A 19873-nucleotide genomic window follows, 5' to 3' on the forward strand; every position below is an offset into this window, starting at 1 on the left:
GATGCCAGGGAAACGCCATTCTAGAAGTAAAGAGCCTCCGTCTCTCACTCCTCCTCCAAACGAGAGCCAGGGGTGTGTGTGTGAGTGTAAACAAATAGAATGAGGGGGGAAAGTATTTGATCCCCTGCTAAAGAAGCTTTGTGGAAAAAATAAGGAATATTGCAAGAATGTAAATGAGGATAGAAAAATTGTATTTAAAGGCGATACTAAAATCAAGGAATGTGAAGATAGATATTTAACTCCGGATGATTGTCAGAAGAGTTGAGGGAGGTCCAATAAGCTAAAATATGTGATGTGAAAATTTGTATGATTGGAGATTTTATGAAAAAATAAAAAAATAAAATAAAATAATTACTTCAGCTTCCTGAGCATCTGGGTATGCTTGCCTAAACAAGAATGCTTTTAGCAGGTGCCAGAAAAGTGTCTAGAAGAGGCATGTGCTTTATTGCAAGAGGCGGGGAGTTCCAAAGGGCAGGTGCTGCCACACTAAACCACGCAGTGCTGGAAAGGGGGTGAAAGGCAAGCGGCCAGCCTGGCAGGGTTGTTGTGGAAGGAGGAGCTCCTGGGAGGAAAGGAGGGGACAGGGAAATGCCATTCTAGAAGAGCCTCTGTCTCTCACTCCTCCTCCAAACGAGAGCCAGGGGTGTGTGTGTGAGTGTAAACAAATAGAGTGAGGGGGGAAAGTATTTGTTTTTGTTTTTTTTAATAATTTTATTCATTTTTCAAACACATAATAAAAAGAAACAAACAAAACACAAACATACAGAACATTAAAATCCGACTTCCCCATACCTCCCTTTCACTGCATCCTTATTTTGCAATTCTTTAGCAACCCTTTAGTCAATTTATCTATTTAATTCTCTTTCATTAGATTTCCTTAAAATTATTACTTACAGCTGTAATTCTCTTCTTCTTACCCCTTGACATCTTAACATTCCTCAATTTTACAACAATTTTTAAGATATATTTTAAATTTCTTCCAATCTTCTTCCACTGTCTCTTTCCCCTGGTCACGGATTCTGCCGGTCATCTCCGCCAGTCCCATAAAGTCCATCACCTTCGTCTGCCATTCTTCCAGAGTAGGTAGTTCTTTCGTCTTCCAATACTTTGCAATAAGTATTCTTGCTGCTGTAGTAGCATACATAAAAAACGTCCTGTCCTTCCTTGACACCAATTGGCCAACCATGCCCAGGAGAAAAGCCTCAGGTTTCTTAGGAAAATTCTGCTTTAGGACTTTCTTAATTTCATTATAGATCATTTCCCAAAAGGCTTTAATCTTCGGGCAGGTCCACCAAAGGTGATAGAAAATACCTTCAGTCTCATTACACTTCCAGCATTTATTATTGGGCAAATGGTAAATTTTTGCAAGCTTGGCTGGGGTCATGTACCACCTATAGATCATTTTCATTATGTTTTCTTTTAAGGCATTACATGCCGTAAATTTAACACCAGTGGTCCATAACTGTTCCCAGTCAGCAAACATAATGTCATGACCAATATCTTGTGCCCATTTAATCATAGCTGATTTCACCGTTTCATCCTGTGTATTCCATTTCAACAGCAAGTTATACATTCTTGACATATTTTTTGTATTGGGTTCTAACAATTCTGTTTCTATTTTTGACCTCTCCTTCTGAAATCCTATTTTCCTGTCCTGCTTAAATATCTCATTTATCTGATGGTAGTGCAACCAATCTCGAACTTTGGACTTTAATTTCTCATAACTCTGAAGTTTAAACTTCTCACCATCTTGTTCTAAAATTTCATAATATTTTGGCCATTTAGAGTCCATATTAAGTTTTTTCACCGCCTTAGCTTCCATTGGTGACAACCACCTGGGAGTTTTGCTTTCCAACAAATCTTTATATCGAATCCAAACATTATATAATGCTTTCCTGACAATATGGTTTTTAAAACTTTTATGCACCTTTACCTTGTCATACCATAGATATGCGTGCCAACCAAAGTTATTATCATACCCTTCCAAATCCAAAATGTCTGTGTCTTCAAGAAGTAGCCAGTGTTTCAAAAAGCTGCTGATTCATAATAGAGTCTTAAGTCCGGCAGGGCAAATCCCCCTCTATCTTTTGCATCAGTTAAAATCTTAAATTTTATTGTGGGCTTTTTGCCCTGCCAGACAAATTTAGATATATCTTTCTGCCACTTTTTAAAGCAGTCCATCTTGTCCAAAATCTGTAATGTCTGAAATAGAAATAACATTCTAGGCAATACATTCATCTTAATAACAGCAATTCGGCCTAACAAGGAAAGTCTCAACCTAGACCATATTTCTAGATCTTTCTTTACTTCTGTCCAACACTTTTCATAATTGTCCTTAAATAAGTTCACATTCTTAGATGTTAGGTTCACCCCCAGGTATTTCACTTTTTTCGTTATTTCCAAACCTGTTTCACTCTGAAATCTCTCTCTTTCTTCCATTGTTAAGTTTTTTGGTCAATTCTTGTCCATGTCATTATTGCTTCAGAGAAAAAAGTTCCCTCTCTCTCAAGAGGGTTCCTTGTTCTCCAAATATCAATAAAGTCCATAGTTTCAGTCATTTCAAAAAAAGTATTTGGTAATCTCCCTTCTTTAGAAATCACTTGTCTCTGTGCTTTGTCCATGTTTGTTGAGACAACTCCATTCATATCTCCCATCATTAGGATTTTATAGTCTAAAAAGTCCATTAGGGTGTCATGCAACTTCTTTAAAAATTCGGCCTTCCCTTCATTTGGCGCATAAACTCCAACTATCAAGATTTTTTCTCCTTGAATTTGTATTTCAATTGCCAGGTATCTTCCTTGTTCGTCTTTAAATATCATTTTTGGGGCCAATTTTTCTTTTGCATAGATCACCACGCCTCTTTTCTTAACTTTGTCTGATGAGATAAATTCCTGACCAAGTCTCTTATTTATCAAGAGTTTCCTGTGTATCCTGGCAATATGAGTTTCTTGCAAACATATTAAATCTAATTGTTCTCTCTTCAAAATATGAAAAACTTGACGTCTTTTTCGGGGAAGGTTCAAACCGTTGCAGTTCCAGCTAAGAAGTTGCAGAGACATTTTGTTATTAGGTACCTATTCCTCCGACTGCTCCAAGCTTTCGTTCTTCCTCTGATGGTGGTGGCAAAAGTCCGAATGATAGATTTGCAATGTCTGTTGGTTCTTTCTCTCCTACAGTTCCTTTCTGCAGGTCTTCTGAGTATTTCTCCAGAAACTGTTCTTTGTCTTGAATTGTTCTTAATTTAATCTTCCTTCCTTTGAAATTAAAGGATAGTCCTTGTGGGAACTCCCACCTGAAGGGTATGGTATTTTTCTTCAGCAGGTCGACCAAATCTTTGTAGAGGGTTCTCACCTCTAAGATGTATTTAGGGATGTCTTTAAAGATCTGTATTTGACAATTCTGGATCAACAGTGTCTTTTGGTAATGCAGGTTCAGTATTTTATCTCTTTCTTCCTTGGATCTCAGTGTAATTAGACAATCCCTTGGTTTCTTGCCCTGCCTCCTGCCCAGCCGAAAAGCTGTTGTTATTTCAAACTCATCTTCTTCCCCCCATTCTTCTTGCCAAAATTCCGCAAAGTTCTCTGTAAGGAATTCCACAAGGCTGTCCCCCTCACTTTCAGGAACCAATCTTAATTTCAGATTTTTCTCTTTCCTCTGTAGTTCCATTAAGGCCAAAGTTGCATCATGTTCATTCACTTTTTTTACAATCGGCACAAATTTTTCCCTTGTCTCCTCTGCAGTGTTTTTTGCACTTTCAGCAATCTTTCGTGTTTCAGAACTTTCTTGAATTAATTTATTAATAGAATCTGTGTTAGATGTCACACTTGCAGTATTCAAGTCCAATCTTGCTGTCAGTTCTGTCAATTTTTTGGAATTTTCTGTGGACAACTTTGTCAGTGCTTCCAAAGATTGGTTTATTTTGAACAGTGCCTGTGTCATAGAATCCATAGATGCTGTTGTTGCCTTTTCCTGTGCAGCTGGTGTTGTGCCTGATATTGAGCCCCTTTTCTTTTGTGCTAATTTTGCTTTAGATCTGGTTGCTATCTCATCTGCTGGGCCACTCATGTCCTCAAGGTCGCTCTCACAGGAAAAGTTTACAAGTGGAAAATCCCACTGTTTCTTTCTCAATGTAACAGTTCCTCTTTAAACCCTCTAGAGGGAGCATTCAATTGTATCCAAATGGGGACTTCCGGTCGGCGCCAGCGTCTAATGGCGGTCTTAGCCTCGAGCTCCGAGGCAAGACTGCTCCGTGAGTTCGGGTCTGACCCGCTACGGCGAGCGGGGGACCCCTAAAATCACAGGCGCTGAAGCCTGTGAACAAGGAGATTCGGTGGGCACCTTTGCGCCCCCCGGTATCGTGAAGGAGCCTTTTTAAAGGCTCCGGAGCGGCATCGGGTGTGAGCGCGGTGCTGAGGATCGCAACCCAGCTTACGGAGTGAAGCCGCGTCGCCATTGACGGAGAGCGCCGATTCCTTCCTGAAACAACCAATTGGCAACAATACCCGTGAGTAAGATCTGCAAACTAAACGGGACTTTTAAAGTAACTTAAGAAAAATTGGCTGAAAACGGGAGAGGCAGAAATCAAGGAAGTCAGCCCTCCCGGAACTGCACGACTGACCCAGCAATGAAAAAACAAGCTATTTTTAAAGGGAACCTTTCTATTTAAAAAGAAACCTTAGCGAACTCTTGACATTGGAAAGAGACATTCTCCCCCCCCCCCACAGGCAGGTGAAGGGGGGAAGAGGAATGAATAAAATTTAACCTGCCAGAGGACAGGGGGTTAGGAAGAGAAGCTTCCGCTGCCGAAGCCTCTGATCAGGCTGCCGGATAAAGAGACAAGCGCCTGGAAATTGAGCTGTCAAATGAGCTGTCAAAAAGCTGGTGGATATAAAGGCTAAACCCAATTGAAACATAATAGCGGGATTTTAGTGGATGGAACCTATTTACAACAAATAAGGCTTTTGGCTGGACTTTTGTTTTGTGGAACTTTGCGTTGGTTACTTGTTTCCCCCTGTTTTAGTAGTTGCTGTTGCCATTGTTTGGATACAATTTCTCCCTCTAGAGGATTAAAAGAGAGAAACAGTTGCACTGTGACAGAGACAGAGAAGTGGGATTTTCCACTTGCAACTTTCCTGTGTGAACGACCTTGAGTTATGAGCACTCCACAGGAGGAAATAACCACAAGAAGTAAATCAAAACAAACTCAAAGGCAGACCCAAAGAAGAGGCTCCATAACAGGAGCTACAGCTGCACAGGAAAAAGGAACAACAGCATCAATGGAATCTATGACACAGGCACTGCTCAGAATAAACAAGTCTTTAGAAGCACTTACTAAGCAATCTACAGAGAATGCTAAGAAACTGACAGACAATTCTAAGAAACTGACAGAGTTGACAACAAGATTAGACCTGAACACAACGGCAATTGCAAATAATACAGATTCTATAAATCGTCTCGTGCAAGAAAGTACAGAGACACGAAAAATAGCTGAGAGCGCAAGGAGCACAGCCGAGGACACCAGGGGAAAGTTTGCACCCATTGCAAAGAAAGTTCATGAACATGACTCAGCTTTGGCCTTTATGGAACTAGAGAGGAAAAATAAGAATCTGAAACTGAGATCAGTACCTGAGGAGGAACAAGGCAACCTGGGAGATTTTCTTACAGACAAGTTTCAAGAATTTTGGATTGACGAACTAGAAGGGGAAGAGGAAGAATTTGTAATCACTACAGCCTTTCGGATTGGTAGAAAACAAGGCAAGAAACCAAGGGACTGTTTAATTACTTTAAGATCTAAAGAAGAAAGAGATAAAATACTGAACTTACATTTCCAGAAGGCTTTAATTGTTAAGAATTCCCAAATACAGATTTTTAAGGATATTCCTAAGCACTTCCTAGAGGTGAGGTCCCAATTTAAGACTTTAGTGGATTTGCTGAAAAAACATAATATCCCATTTAGGTGGGAATTTCCACAAGGATTGTCCTTCAACTTCAAAGGAAGGAAAATTAAGATTAAAACAACTCAAGATAAAGACCAATTTTTGGAGAGACACTTTGAGGACTTTGAGAAAGGAACTGTGGGTGAGAGGGAAATACCGGATATAGCAAATCTATCATTTGGATTAGTGCCAGCACCTACTGACGAGGAACAAGAACTTGGAGCAGTCGGTGGAAAAGCAGCCCAATAACAAAAATGTCTCTGCAATTTTTGAGTTGGAACTGTCATGGCCTGAACCATCCCCGAAAAAGAGGACAGGTGTTTCATATACTAAAGAAAGAACACTTGGATATAATATGTTTACAAGAAACCCATATTGCCAGGATAAACAGAAAGCTTCTGATTAATAAAAGATTAGGACAGGAATTTATTTCTTCAGACAAAGTTAAGAAAAGGGGGGTTGTGATTTATGTTAAAGAAAAATTGGAACCAAAATTGATCTTCAAGGATGAACAAGGAAGATTTCTGGCAGTGGAAATTCAAATTCAAGGAGAAAAAATTTTGATTGTAGGAGTTTATGCGCCTAATGAAGGGAAGGCCGAGTTCTTCAAGAAGTTGCATGAGACGCTAATGGACTTTATGGACTTTAAAATAATATTGATGGGCGATATGAATGGAGTAGTCTCCACAAACATGGATAAAGCGCAGAGGCAAACGATATCCAAAGATGGGAGACTGCCAAAGACCTTTTTTGAACTGACTGACACCATGGACTTGATTGATATTTGGAGAACAAGGAACCCTCTGGAAAGAGAGGGGACCTTCTTCTCTGAAGCAAAAATGACATGGACTAGGATTGACCAAATATGGATTTCCAGCAATCTGGCACCAAGGGTTAAAAAAACAGAAATCTGCCCAAAAACCTGTTCCGATCATAATGCAGTAAAGATGGAAATGAAGCTGACAACAACTGGAACCTTCAGATGGAGAATGAATGACACCCTGTTTAAAGATGAAATAATCTACAAAAAGGCCCAAAAGACACTGAAAGACTACTTCGAGATAAACCTAAGATCAGAGGTGGAAAGAAGAACAATTTGGGACGCAAGCAAGGCCGTGATGCGAGGTTTCCTGATTCAGCAAAACTCCATAAAGAGGAAACAGCAAAATGAGAAGAAGGAAAAAATTTGGAATCAAATAAAAGAAGGAGAGAAGAAATTGAGGTCTAAACCTAAATCTCAGGAGATCCTAAGAGAAATAAAGTATTATCAGACCCAATACATGGAATTGGTAAATGAGGAGATAGAATGGAAAATAAAACAAATGAGGCAAAAATCATTTGAATCAGCAGATAAATGTGGGAAACTTCTGTCATGGCAATTGAAAAAGAGACAAAAGTTGAACACCGTGACATCGCTCGAAGTGGATGGTAAATTTATTAATAAACCAAATGAGATCAGTAATTGTTTTCAAAGTTATTTCAAAAAGTTATATGCTCAAGGGCCAAAGAAGGAACAAGAGATTGAAGATTTCATTAAAAATTATGGACTGCCAAAGATCTCGGAAAAGAGTAAGAGGATTTTAAACGAGAAAATTACAGATCAAGAAATAGAGGGTGCCATCCAAAATATGCAACTGGGAAAATCACCAGGACCAGACGGGCTGACTGCTAGATACTACAAAACACTGAAGGAATGGTTAATACAACCATTGAAAGAAGTATGCAACCAAATCTTAGAGGGGAAAAAGGCTCCCGAATCATGGAAAGAGGCATTTATCTCACTTATACCGAAGACAGAAACTGAGAAACATCAGGTTAAGAACTACCGCCCCATATCGCTTTTGAATGTGGATTATAAAATTTTTGCAGAAATTTTAGCAAAGAGATTTAAAAAAGTGTTATCAGAGGAGATTCATAAAGACCAAACAGGCTTTCTCCCAGGGAGATATATGTCAGACAATGTGAGAAATATTATAGACATACTAGAACTTTTGGAGACAGAGATAAACAGAAAAGCAGTTTTGATTTTTGTAGATGCGGAGAAAGCCTTTGACAACATTTGCTGGACCTTCCTAAAGAGGAATCTCCATGGGATGGGGGTAGGCCAAAACTTTGAAAACGGTATAGGTGCAATATACTCTGAGCAAAGAGCTAAATTAATTGTGAACGGTATGGTTATGGATGAGATTCCAATAGAAAAAGGGACACGACAGGGATGCCCAATATCCCCTCTATTATTTATATTGGTCCTGGAGGTATTATTGAACATGATCAGAAGGGACCAGTTGGTAGAAGGAATAAAACTCGGAACTAAACACTATAAGTTAAGAGCATTTGCAGATGACTTAGTTTTAACCTTGCAACAACCAGAAGCCAGTACGAAAAGAGCCTTAGAAATTATCGAAATATTTGGTCAGGTGGCAGGCTTTAAATTAAATAAACAAAAGACGAAGGTGTTGGGAAAAAACCTAACGACGGAGGAAAAAGATAGTTTTCAAAGAGAAACTGGTTTGGAAATAACAAAAAAAGTGAAATACCTGGGGGTGAATTTAACATCAAAAAATGTGAACCTATTTAAAGATAATTATGAGAAATGTTGGTTGGAAGTTAAAAAAGATCTTGACATATGGTCTAGGTTGAGACTCTCCTTGTTAGGCCGAATTGCTGTTATTAAGATGAATGTACTGCCGAGGCTACTGTTTTTATTTCAGACATTGCAAATTTTGGATAAGATGGATTGTTTCAAGAAGTGGCAGAAAGATATATCTAATTTTGTCTGGCAGGGCAAAAAGCCCAGAATTAAATTTAAGATTTTAACTGATGTAAAGGATAGAGGGGGCTTTGCCCTGCCGGACTTAAGACTTTACTATGAAGCAGCAGCTTTTTGCTGGTTGAAACAATGGTTACTTCTTGAGAATACAGACATCTTAGATCTAGAAGGATATGATAACAACTTCGGCTGGCATGCATATTTATGGTATGACAAGGTAAAGGTACACAGAGGTTTTAAAAACCACATTGTCAGGAAAGCATTGTTCAATGTATGGAATCGTTATAAAGACTTGTTGGAAAATAAAACCCCCAGGTGGTTGTCACCCCTGGAAGCCAAAGCGGTAAAAAAACTTAATATGGATTCAGATTGGCCAAAATATAGTGAGATTTTAGAATACGATGGTGAAAAGCTTAAATTACAGAGCATGGAGAAATTAAAACCTAAAGTCCGAGATTGGTTACATTACCAGCAGATTAATGAGACGTTTAAGCAAGACAGGAAAGTAGGATTTCAGAAGGAGAGGTCAAAGCTAGAAACGGAATTATTGGAACCCAATACTAAGAATCTGTCTAGAATGTATAATTTGCTGCTGAAATGGAATACCCAGGATGAAACAGTTAAATCAGCAATGATTAAATGGGCACAAGATATCGGTCATGACATTATGTTTGCGGACTGGGAGCGGTTATGGACCACAGACATTAAATTTACGGCATGTAGTGCCTTAAAAGAGAATATAATGAAAATGATCTATAGGTGGTACATGACCCCCGCCAGGCTAGCAAAGATATATCATCTGCCCAATAATAATTGCTGGAAATGCAACAAATGTGAAGGAACCTTTTATCACCTTTGGTGGACCTGCCCAAAGATCAAGGCCTACTGGGAAATGATCTATAACGAAATTAAGAAAATTCTTAAGCGAACATTTGCTAAGAAACCAGAGGCTTTTCTCTTGGGCATGGCCGGCCAAATGATACCAAGGGAAGACAGAACATTCTTCATGTATGCAACTACAGCAGCAAGAATCCTACTAGCAAAGTATTGGAAGATGCAAGAATTACCTACTCTGGAAGAATGGCAGATCAAGGTGACAGAATTTATGGGACTGGCAGAGATGACCGGCAGAATCCGTGACCAGAGGAGAGAAACGGTGGAAGAGGATTGGAGAAAATTTAAAGTTTATCTTAAGAACTGTTGTAAAATTATGGAATGTTAAGATGTCAAGGGGTATGAAATAGAGAATCATAGCTGCTAAATTTTAAATTTAAGAAAATTTGAAGGAAATTAGTTATGAATTTGAACGAAGGATTGCTAAAAATTGTTGTTTTAAAAAATAAGGGTGCAGTGAGGGGAAGGTTTGGGGAAGTCGCATTATGTGTGTTTGTATGTCCTGTTATGATTGTTTTTTACTGTTTTTCTTTTTTTATGTTATTTTTATGTCTGTGAAAATGAATAAAAAATATTATAAAAAAAAAACAATTGTATCCAAATGGAAAAGAAAAAGAAGCAAAGAAACATAGAGCAATGAACAAAAAGTTCAAGAGTCCGCACTGTAAATCCACTTTTTTTCAATGTAACCAAAAGTTCAGCAAGATAGTTACACTAAAGTCCAGTAACACTAAAGTCCAGTAACTTTGTTTCAGACAAACCCCCACTTTGTATGCAGTCTGAACTGACAGTTCGCTTTCCCGGTGCCTTACTCAGGCAGCCCGACCTGGGGGATTTGGCAGTGAAAGATCTTTTCCATCCGATTATTTTTACGCAGGTTAACAGTGTCCAATTTTCTTCCCCCCTTCTCCTGCCTGTCGGGGGGAGATCTAAGTCCGATGTCAGGTTTGACAGCTTAAAAAAAATATTTTCTTTCAAATACAGCTTGCTCTTTCGTTGCTTTGTTTATCATGCAGTTCGGGGAGGCAGACTTCCTTAGTTTATGCCTTTCCCGTTTTCAGCCAAATTTCAAAATTTAGTGCCCCGTTCAGTCCCTCGATCTTACTCACGGGTGTTGCATTCAATTTTCAATTTCAGGAAGGAATCGGCGCTCTCCGTTCATGGCGACGCGGCTTCGCTCCACGGGCTGGGTAGCGACTCTCAGCACCGCGCTCACACCCGATGCGGCTCCGGAGCCTTTAAAAAGGCTCTTTCACAGTACCGGGGGGCGCAAAAGGTGCCCACCGAGTCTCCTTGTTCGCAGGCTTCTGCACCTGTGATTTTAGGGGTCCCCCGCTCGCCCTAGCGGGTCAGACCCGAACTCGCGGAGCAGTCCTGCTTCGGAGCTCGAAGCAAGGACCGCCATTAAACGCTGGCGCCGACCGGAAGTATTTGATCCCCTGCTAAATTTGGGTTTTTGCCCTCTGACGAAGAAATGCCTAGTCCACAATATTAATGGTAGGTTTATTGTAGCTGTGAGAGACAGAATAACAACAGAGAAACCAAGAAGACAAAAGTCAAAGATTGATGAGATTATTTTTTTTTGGGGGGGGGGGTTCTTGTTCCTACTTTTCTCTCTTTTATTTATTCCCAATATCATCCCGATCTTAATCCTTTATCTTATCTTGACAGCCACTGGCATGCAACTTTCATCCTATTTAACAGATCTATATGTAAATTAACATGCATGATGAAAATTGTGCTCTTCTTCTTGTTGTCCCTCAATTGTTTTCGGTGCAGTCCCTCCTCAGAAGGCCCTATTTCATTCCACCGTCTTACCTTCCAGGACTCTGGGCTGTCTTCCAGTTTTCCTTTGTTTAGTTAAAATTAAGACACATGTAATGTATTTTAACTGACTGATATTTTCCCAAACCGACTTCCGGTCAGCGCCAGCGATTAATGGCGGACTTGCCTCGGAGCTCCGGGGGAAGTCTGCTCCGCGGGTTCGGGTCCTGCCGCTACGGCGAAGCGGGGACCATTAAAAAATCACAGGAGCAGAATCCTGTGAACAAGAAGATCCGGTGGGCACCTTTTGAGCCCCCCCTAAACCACAAAGGAGCCTTTTTAATGCATCTTTAGAAAATTTAACGAAGCAGGGTACTGAGACAAATAAACAAGTTGTGGAAACTAACAAACAAGTGGCTGAAGTCTCAAAAAAATGACCTGGGGAAGAAGGTAAATTCTAACACAGAGACTACTGTAAGGCTTTTGGAGGACTCGGCCACAACCCGAAAGATTGCTGAGGAAGCGAAAGAGATTGCTGTTGCCACTCAGGAGAGGATACCACCGGTCATCAAGAGATTGGAGGACCACGACCTGACCTTGTCTATGATCGAATTGCAAAGAAAAGAGAGAAGTTTAAGGTTGAGGTCAGTTCCATAAAGTGAAAAAGATAACCTGGTGGACTTCTTAACAAAAGAATTTTCGGACTTTTGGCAACAGGACCTGGAGGAAGAAGAATTTAAGATATTGACTGCATTTAGGCTTGGTACAAGACAAAGGAAAAATAAAGCAAGAGATTGTTTGATAACATTAAGAACTAAAGAAGAAAGAGATAAAATTCTGAACCTGCACTACCAAAGAACACTGGAGATTGAGAATTCTTTTGTGGAGATTTATAAAGACATCCCAAAGCACATTTTGGATGTAAGAGCAGACTATAAAGACCTGGTCATTCTATTGAAGAAAAATAAGATATTCTTCAGGTGGGAATATCCACAAGGCCTATCTTTTAAGTTCAAAGGAAGGAAGATAAGAATAAGATCATTGAGTGATAAAGACAAGTTTTTGAGATACCACGAAGACGACCTTCAAAAGGAGGTGGAATCCGGAGGGGAACTGAACTGGTAATACCAGGAAAAGGATCATTGGACATATCTAACTTATCATTTGGGTTGTCACCACCGACAGAGGAAGAACAACGACTTGGAGCAGTTGGAGGAAGTAAATAGTCTCAACATGGCTCTGCAACTTCTAAGCTGGAACTGCAATGGTCTGAACATGCCTCGAAAGAGGAAATCGGTTTTTCATATATTGAAGAAAGAACAATTGGACTTGATTTGCTTACAAGAAACACGTTACAAGGCTGCACAGGAAATTATTAGTGAATAAAAGACTGGGATAAGAATTCATCTCATCTGACAGAGTCAAAAAAAGAGAAGTAATATATGCAAAAGAAAAATTGGTACCAAAATTTGTGTTTAAAGATGAACAAGGAAGATTTTTGGCAATTGAAATTCAAGCCCAAGGAGAGAAATTTTTGATTGTTGGAGTTTATGCACCTAATGAGGGGAAATCGGAATTCTTTAAGAAGTTACATGAGATTTTGTTAGACTATTTGGATTATAACTTGATAATGATGGGGGACATGAATGGAGTGGTTTCAACAAACATGGATAAAGCACAAAGACAAATACTTACCAAGGATGGAAGACTACCAAAAACCTTTTTTGAAATGACTGACAATATAGACATAATTGACATATGGAGAACAAAGAATCCTCTTGAAAGAGAGGGAACCTTCTTTTCTGAATCTAAAATGACATGGACCAGAATCGACCAAATTTGGGTTACTAGAGGAATGGCATAGTATTCACAAGCCAAATGAAATTAGAGATTGTTTCCAGAGTTACTTTAAACAATTATACTCACAAGGACCGCAGAAAGAACAAGATATAGACCAATTCCTTAAGACATATGGATTACAAAAAAATTCTCAGGAAAGTAAAATAGGGCTGAACCAGAAAATAACTGAACAGGAAATAGAAGGAGCCATTCAAAATATGCGATTGGGCAAATCTCCGGGACCAGATGGGCTTACAGTGGTACCCCGCAAGACGAACGCCTCGCGAGACGAAAAACTCGCAAAACGAAAGGTTTTTTCGTTTTCGAGTTGCCTCGCAAGACGAATTTCCCTATGGGCTTGCTTCGCAAAACGAAGCTTGCCCAGGGGACAGCGGGTCTTCTCTTTTGAAGCAAGGGGCGGCGGGGAGATCGCTTCTCCCCACCTCCCCTTCCTTCAAAAGAGGTCCGGGGACAGCGGGAAGCGCTTCCCGCTGCCCCCGGACCTCTTTTGAAGCAAGGGGCTGCGGGGAGATCGCTTCTCCCGGTGCTCCGAAGCCGGGCGGGGGGGAGGGAACACCTGCCCCCACCGCCCGGCTTCGGAACGCTGCTCCGAAGCGGGGCGGGGGGGCGGGAACACCTGCCCCCACCGCCCGGCTTCGGAACGCTGCTCCGAAGCGGGGCGGGGGGGCGGGAACACCTGCCCCCACCGCCCGGCTTCGGAACGCTGCTCCGAAGCGGGGCGGGGGGGAGGGAACACCTGCCCCCACCGCCCGGCTTCGGAACGCTGCTCCGAAGCGGGGCGGGGGGGAGGGAACACCTGCCCCCACCGCCCGGCTTCGGAACGCTGCTCCGAAGCGGGGCGGGGGGGAGGGAACACCTGCCCCCACCGCCCGGCTTCGGAACGCTGCTCCGAAGCGGGGCGGGGGGGAGGGAACACCTGCCCCAGCCGCCCCGCTTCGGAACGCTGCTCCGAAGCGGGGCGGGGGGGAGGGAACACCTGCCCCAGCCGCCCCGCTTCGGAACGCTGCTCCGAAGCGGGGCGGGGGGCGGGAACACCTGCCCCAGCCGCCCCGCTTCGGAACGCTGCTCCGAAGCGGGGCGGGGGGGAGGGAACACCTGCCCCAGCCGCCCGGCTTTGGAACGCTGCTCCGAAGCGGGGCGGAGGGGAGGGAACACCTGCCCCAGCCGCCCCGCTTCGGAACGCTGCTCCGAAGCGGGGCGGTGGGGCGGGAACCTCGCACCCCGCCGCCGGGCATCTGAACGAGGTCCTGGACCTCTTCTGAAGGCAGGCGGGGGCAAAAGTCTTTGCTCCCCCCGCCTGCCTTCCCGGGACAGCGGAGACTTCTCCGCTGCCCCAGGCGATCTTAAAATGCTGGCGGGCGGGAGCGAAGCGTTCGCTGCCGACCCCCAGCATTTTAAAATCTCCCCGGGGCAGCGGAGACTTCGCTCCCCCCCGCCAGCATTTTAAAATCGCCCCGGGACAGCAGGGGCTTTTAAAATGCTGGCGGTCGGCAGCAAAGCCCTCCTGTCCCCGGAGCTTGTGGGGCGGGAGGTGGGAAGAAGGGCTTTTCTTCCCACCGCCAGCCTTCAGAACAGCCTTCTGAAGGCTGGCAGTGGGAAGAAAAGCCCTTGTCCCCCCCCCCCAGCCTTCAGAAGAGGTCGGGGGACAGACTGTCCCCGGACCTGGTCTGAAGGCGGTTTCCCTAGGAACGCATTAATTGATTTTCAATGCATTCCTATGGGAAACCGTGCATCGCAAGACGAAAAAACCGCAAGACGAAGAGACTTGCGGAACGAATTAATTTCGTCTTGCGAGGCACCACTGTATTATAAGATGCTGAAGGAATGGATTGTACAACCAATGAAGGAAGTTTGTAATGAAATTTTGGAGAGGAAAAGGGCACTGGATTCGTGGAAAGAGGCGCATATAGCACTAATACCAAAGTTACAGATAGGTAGCCGTGTTGGTCTGCCATAGTCAAAACAAAAAATTCCTTCCAGTAGCACCTTAAGGACCAACTAAGTTAGTTCTAGGTATGAGCTTTCGTGTGCATGCACACTTCTTCAGATACACAGTATCTGAAGAAGTGTGTATCTGAAGAAGTGTGCATGCACACGAAAGCTCATACCTAGAACTAACTTAGTTGGTCTTTAAGGTGTTACTGGAAGGAATTTTTTGTTTTGACTAATACCAAAGACAGAGACAGAGAAGACTCTCTGGGGATGGGGGTAGGCCAAGGATTTGAAAATGGTATTGGTGCAATATACTTAGAACAGAAAGGAAAATTAATCGTGAATAATGTGGTTACAGAAGAGTTCAGGTTAGAAAAAGGAACACGTCAGGGGTGCCCAATCTCTCCATTACTCTTTATTTCACTTCTGGAGGTTTTACTAAACATGATTAGAAGGGATCAGTTGGTCAAAGGGGTTCAGGTCGGAGCTAAACAATACAAATTGAGAGCATTTGCAGATGATCTGGTACTTACTTTACAAGAGCCGGAATCTAGTACAAAAAGGGGTTTTAGAACTAATTCAAGATTTTGGTCAAGTGGCAGGATTTAAACTGAACAAAACTAAAACTAAGGTTTTGGAGAAAAATTTAACACCTATTGAAAGGGAGAGGTTTCAGAATGTGACAGGTTTAACTGTGGTCAAGAAAGTGAAATATTTGGGGATTAATATGACAGCTAAAAATGTGAATTTGTTTAAAGAGAATTATGAAAAATGCTGGATAGAAGTGAAAAAAGATTTAGAAATTTGGTCGAAGTGGAAGCTTTCCTTGTTGGGTCGAATTGCAGCTATAAAAATGAATGTATTGCCTAGAATGTTGTTTTTGTTCCAAACATTGCAAATTGTGGATAAGATGGACTGTTTCAAGAAGTGGCAAAAAGACATTTCCAAATTTGTGTGGCAGGGCAAAAAGCCCAGAATAAAATTTAACTGATGCAAAAGAAAGGGGGGGGATTTGCCCTGCCAGACTTTAAACTTTACTATGAATCAGCAGCTTTTTGCTGGTTGAAAGATTGGCTACTTCTTGAGAATACAGATATTTTGGATTTAGAAGGGTTCAATAACACTTTTGGGTGGCATGCATATCAGTGGTATGACAAGGTTAAAGCTCATAAAGCTTTTAAAAATCATATTGTCAGGAAAGCATTGTATAATGTCTGGATTAAATATAAAGATTTGCTGGAAAACAAAACTCCCAGGTGGTTATCTCCAATGGAGGCGAAGGCCGTGAAAAAACTTAATATGGAGTCAAAATGGCCGAAATATTGGGAAATAGTGGAACAAGAGGGGGATAAAGTGAAATTGCAGAGTTATGAGAAATTGAAAGATAAAAGTGCGAGATTGGCTTCACTATTATCAAATAATGGAGGTTTTTAAGTCTGATAGGAAAAATGGTTTTCAGGTGGAAAAATCGAAATTGGAGACAGAACTGTTAGAGTCCAAAGCTAAGAACTTGTCAAAAATGTATAACTTGCTGTTGGAATGGAACACACAGGATGAAACGGTCAAATCAGCTATGATTAAGTGGGCACAAGATATTGGTTATAACATCATGTTTGAAGACTGGGAACGGTTATGGACCACCGGTATAGAATTTACGGCATGTAATGCCTTAAAAAAAAATATTATGAAAATGATAATATAGGTGGTACATGACCCCAGTCAAACTTGCAAAAATTTACCACTTGCCTGATAATAAGTGTTGGAAATGTAAAGAGACTGAAGGTACATTCTTTCACCTTTGGTGGACGTGCCCAAGGATTAAGGCTTTCTGGGAGAAGATTTATAATGAAATGAAAAAGGTATTTAAATATACCTTTCTGAAGAAACCAGAGGCCTTTCTCCTGGGCATGGTCGGCCAATTGGTGACAAAGAAGGACAGAACATTTTTTATGTATGCAACAACAGCAGCAAGAATACTTATTGCAAAGTATTGGAAGACAGAAGAACTACCCACCGTGGAAGAATGGCAGATGAAAGTTATAGACTATATGGGACTGGCAGAGATGACCGGCAGAATCCGAGACCAGGGGAAAGAGACGGCGGAAGAAGATTGGAAAAAATTTAAAGACTATCTTAAGAAATATTGTAAAATTGTTGAATGTTAAGACGATGTTGATTCTGAAATTAAGCGGTTGCTAGCTGTAATATTTATGTAAATATGAAAAGTAAGCTTAAAAATCTAACAGAAATTAAGGGAAGGATTTGTTGAAGAGGTTTAATTAGAGAATGGAATACAGTAAGAAGAGGTATGAGGAGGTTGGGAAAGTAAGTTTCATGAACATATGGGAATGAAGATACACATGTGGTTTTTTGCTTTTTTTGTATGTATTTTTGTTTTTTTGTTTTTTGTGATTTTTATGTTTTATAAAATTTGTGAAAATGACAATAAATATCTTTTTTTTAAAAAAAAGATATTTTCCCAAACCGAAGAATCTTCTGGAAGAGACCACACTGTGCGATAGATTTCACAGTTAATACTTGTTTGGTTCCTCTACAATCCAAGCTTGCTCCCCCTGAGCCCTAAGGGAAGCTTACAAAGATCAAAGATTCACCTTCACTTTTATAAATCCATATACAACAAAAGTCCATGCAAGCAGATGTGGTTTCCTGTGTGAAATATTCCCCAGTTGTAATCTGTCGGTTGTCTGCAGCCCCCTTTGAGAGGGACACAATTTTCAACCCCGTATAAATTATTTGGTGGGCAATGAATGAATCTTTTCCCACATTCCAAACACTAAGACGTTTTCTCTCTTGTATGAATTCTGTGATGGGAAGTGAGATTATCCTTCCGACTGAAGCCCTTTCCACATTCGAAGCACTGATAGGGTTTCTCCCCTGTATGAATTCTTTGATGAGAAGAGAGTGTCTTACTGTGACTGAAGCTCTTTCCACATTCCAAGCACTGATAGGATTTTCCCCCTGTATGAATTCTTTGATGGCAAGTGAGAGTATGCCTGTGACTGAAGCTCTTTCCACATTCCAAGCACTGAAAGGGTTTCTCCCCTGTATGAATTCTTTGGTGGGAAGTGAGTTCACTACTCACACGAAAGCTCTTCCCACATTCGAAGCACTGATAGGGTTTTTCCCCTGTATGAATTCTTTGATGGGAAGTGAGATGGGAGTTTTGACTGAAGCCTTTTCCACATTCCAAGCAATGATAGGGCTTCTCCCCTGTATGAATTTGCTGATGAGAGGTGAGACTGGTGCTATGACTGAAGCATTTTCCACATTCCAAACACTGATAGGGTTTCTCCCCTGTATGAATTCTGTGATGGGAAGTGAGTTCACCACTCAGACGAAAGCTCTTCCCACATTGCAAGCACTGATAGGGTTTCTCCCCTGTATGAATTATTTGATGGGAAGTGAGTGTCACCCTTTGACAGAAGCTCTTTCCACATTCCAAGCACTGATAGGGTTTCTCCCCTGTATGAATTCTTTGATGGGAAGTGAGATGGGCCCTCTGGCTGAAGCTCTTTCCACACTCCAAGCACTGATACGATTTCTCCCTACTCTGTGTTCTTTTGTGTGAAGTGAGGCTATTCCTTTGAACGAAGCTCTTTCTTTGATGGGAGGTGGACTGGGAGCTCTGACAGATCTTCTCTCCACACTCTGAATATTTATCTGACTTCTCCGCTATGTGGATTCTGTTGTGCTCCCCCTTGTTCTTCCCTTCTAAGTCATCACCATGACTGAAGCATTTTCCACATTCCAAACACTGATAGGGTTTCTCCCCTGTATGTATTTGTTGATGGGAAGTGAGCGTCGCCCTTTGACAGAAGCTCTTTCCACATTCCAAGCACTGATAGGGTTTTTCCCCTGTATGAATTCTTTGATGAGAAGTGAGGTGACCCTTTCGATTGAAGCTCTTCCCACATTGCAAGCACTGATAGGGTTTCTCCCCTGTATGAATTCTTTGGTGGGAAGTGAGTTGACCACTCAGACAAAAGCTCTTTCCACATTCGAAGCACTGATAAGGATTCTCCCCTGTATGAATTCTGTGATGGGAAGTGAATTCACCACTCAGACGAAAGCTCTTTCCACATTCCAAGCACTGATAGGGTTTCTCCCCTGTATGAATTATTTGATGGGAAGTGAGACTATCCTTCCGAAGGAAGCTCTTCCCACATTCAAAGCACTGATAGGGTTTCTCCCCTGTATGAATTCTTTGATGCACAGTGAAATTATTCTTTCGATTGAAGCTCTTTCCACATTCCAGGCACTGATACGATTTCTCCCTACTCTGTGTTCTTTTGTGTGAAGTGAGGCTATTCCTTCGAATGAAGCTCTTTCTTTGATGGGAGGTGGACTGGGAGCTCTGACGGATCTTCTCTCCACACTCTGAATATTTATCTGACTTCTCCGCTATGTGGATTCTGTTGTGCTCCCCCTTGTTCTTCCCTTCTAAGTCATCACCATCTGCAATGAAGAGAGATGCTAATTAGAGTCTCAGGAGGAAATGGGAGCTCCAGATTATTGAACAATGTTAATGAATGCTTGTGACAGAGGAAGAACTGAAGAGAATGAGATGTGAGGCCGTCCTATAGGTTTCACTTCCTTAGTTGGCTGGTATTAACTGAGATATTGCTTGGCTTTTATCTGGGATGGATTTTGTTCTGACTCAATCATGGAATCCACTCCATCTGCAATCACAACATGT

The 19873-nt window shown here is 41.7% G+C and overlaps 2 protein-coding genes across 7 annotated transcripts in view; one reads left to right on the top strand and one right to left on the bottom strand.

The window, feature by feature from the left end:
• The window catches only part of LOC310837269 (uncharacterized protein), a 173292-nt gene that overhangs the window by 145094 nt on the left and 8325 nt on the right, over positions 1 to 19873 (bottom strand). The window contains exon 3 of one of the 6 annotated variants that reach the window (XR_014560490.1): positions 19511 to 19632. The exons of the other annotated variants lie outside the window; for them this stretch is intronic. The gene's annotated coding sequence lies outside the window, so the exon portion shown is untranslated. Of the gene's footprint in view, positions 1 to 19510; positions 19633 to 19873 lie in introns of those variants that run through there. 6 annotated transcript variants of the gene reach the window in all.
• LOC310837206 (uncharacterized protein) overlaps positions 1 to 19873 on the top strand; it is a 314413-nt gene that overhangs the window by 120408 nt on the left and 174132 nt on the right. The window lies entirely within an intron of this gene.

Source organism: Podarcis gaigeae (genome assembly GCF_964106915.1).
Source record: "Podarcis gaigeae genome assembly, chromosome: 2".
Lineage (NCBI taxonomy): Eukaryota > Metazoa > Chordata > Lepidosauria > Squamata > Lacertidae > Podarcis > Podarcis gaigeae.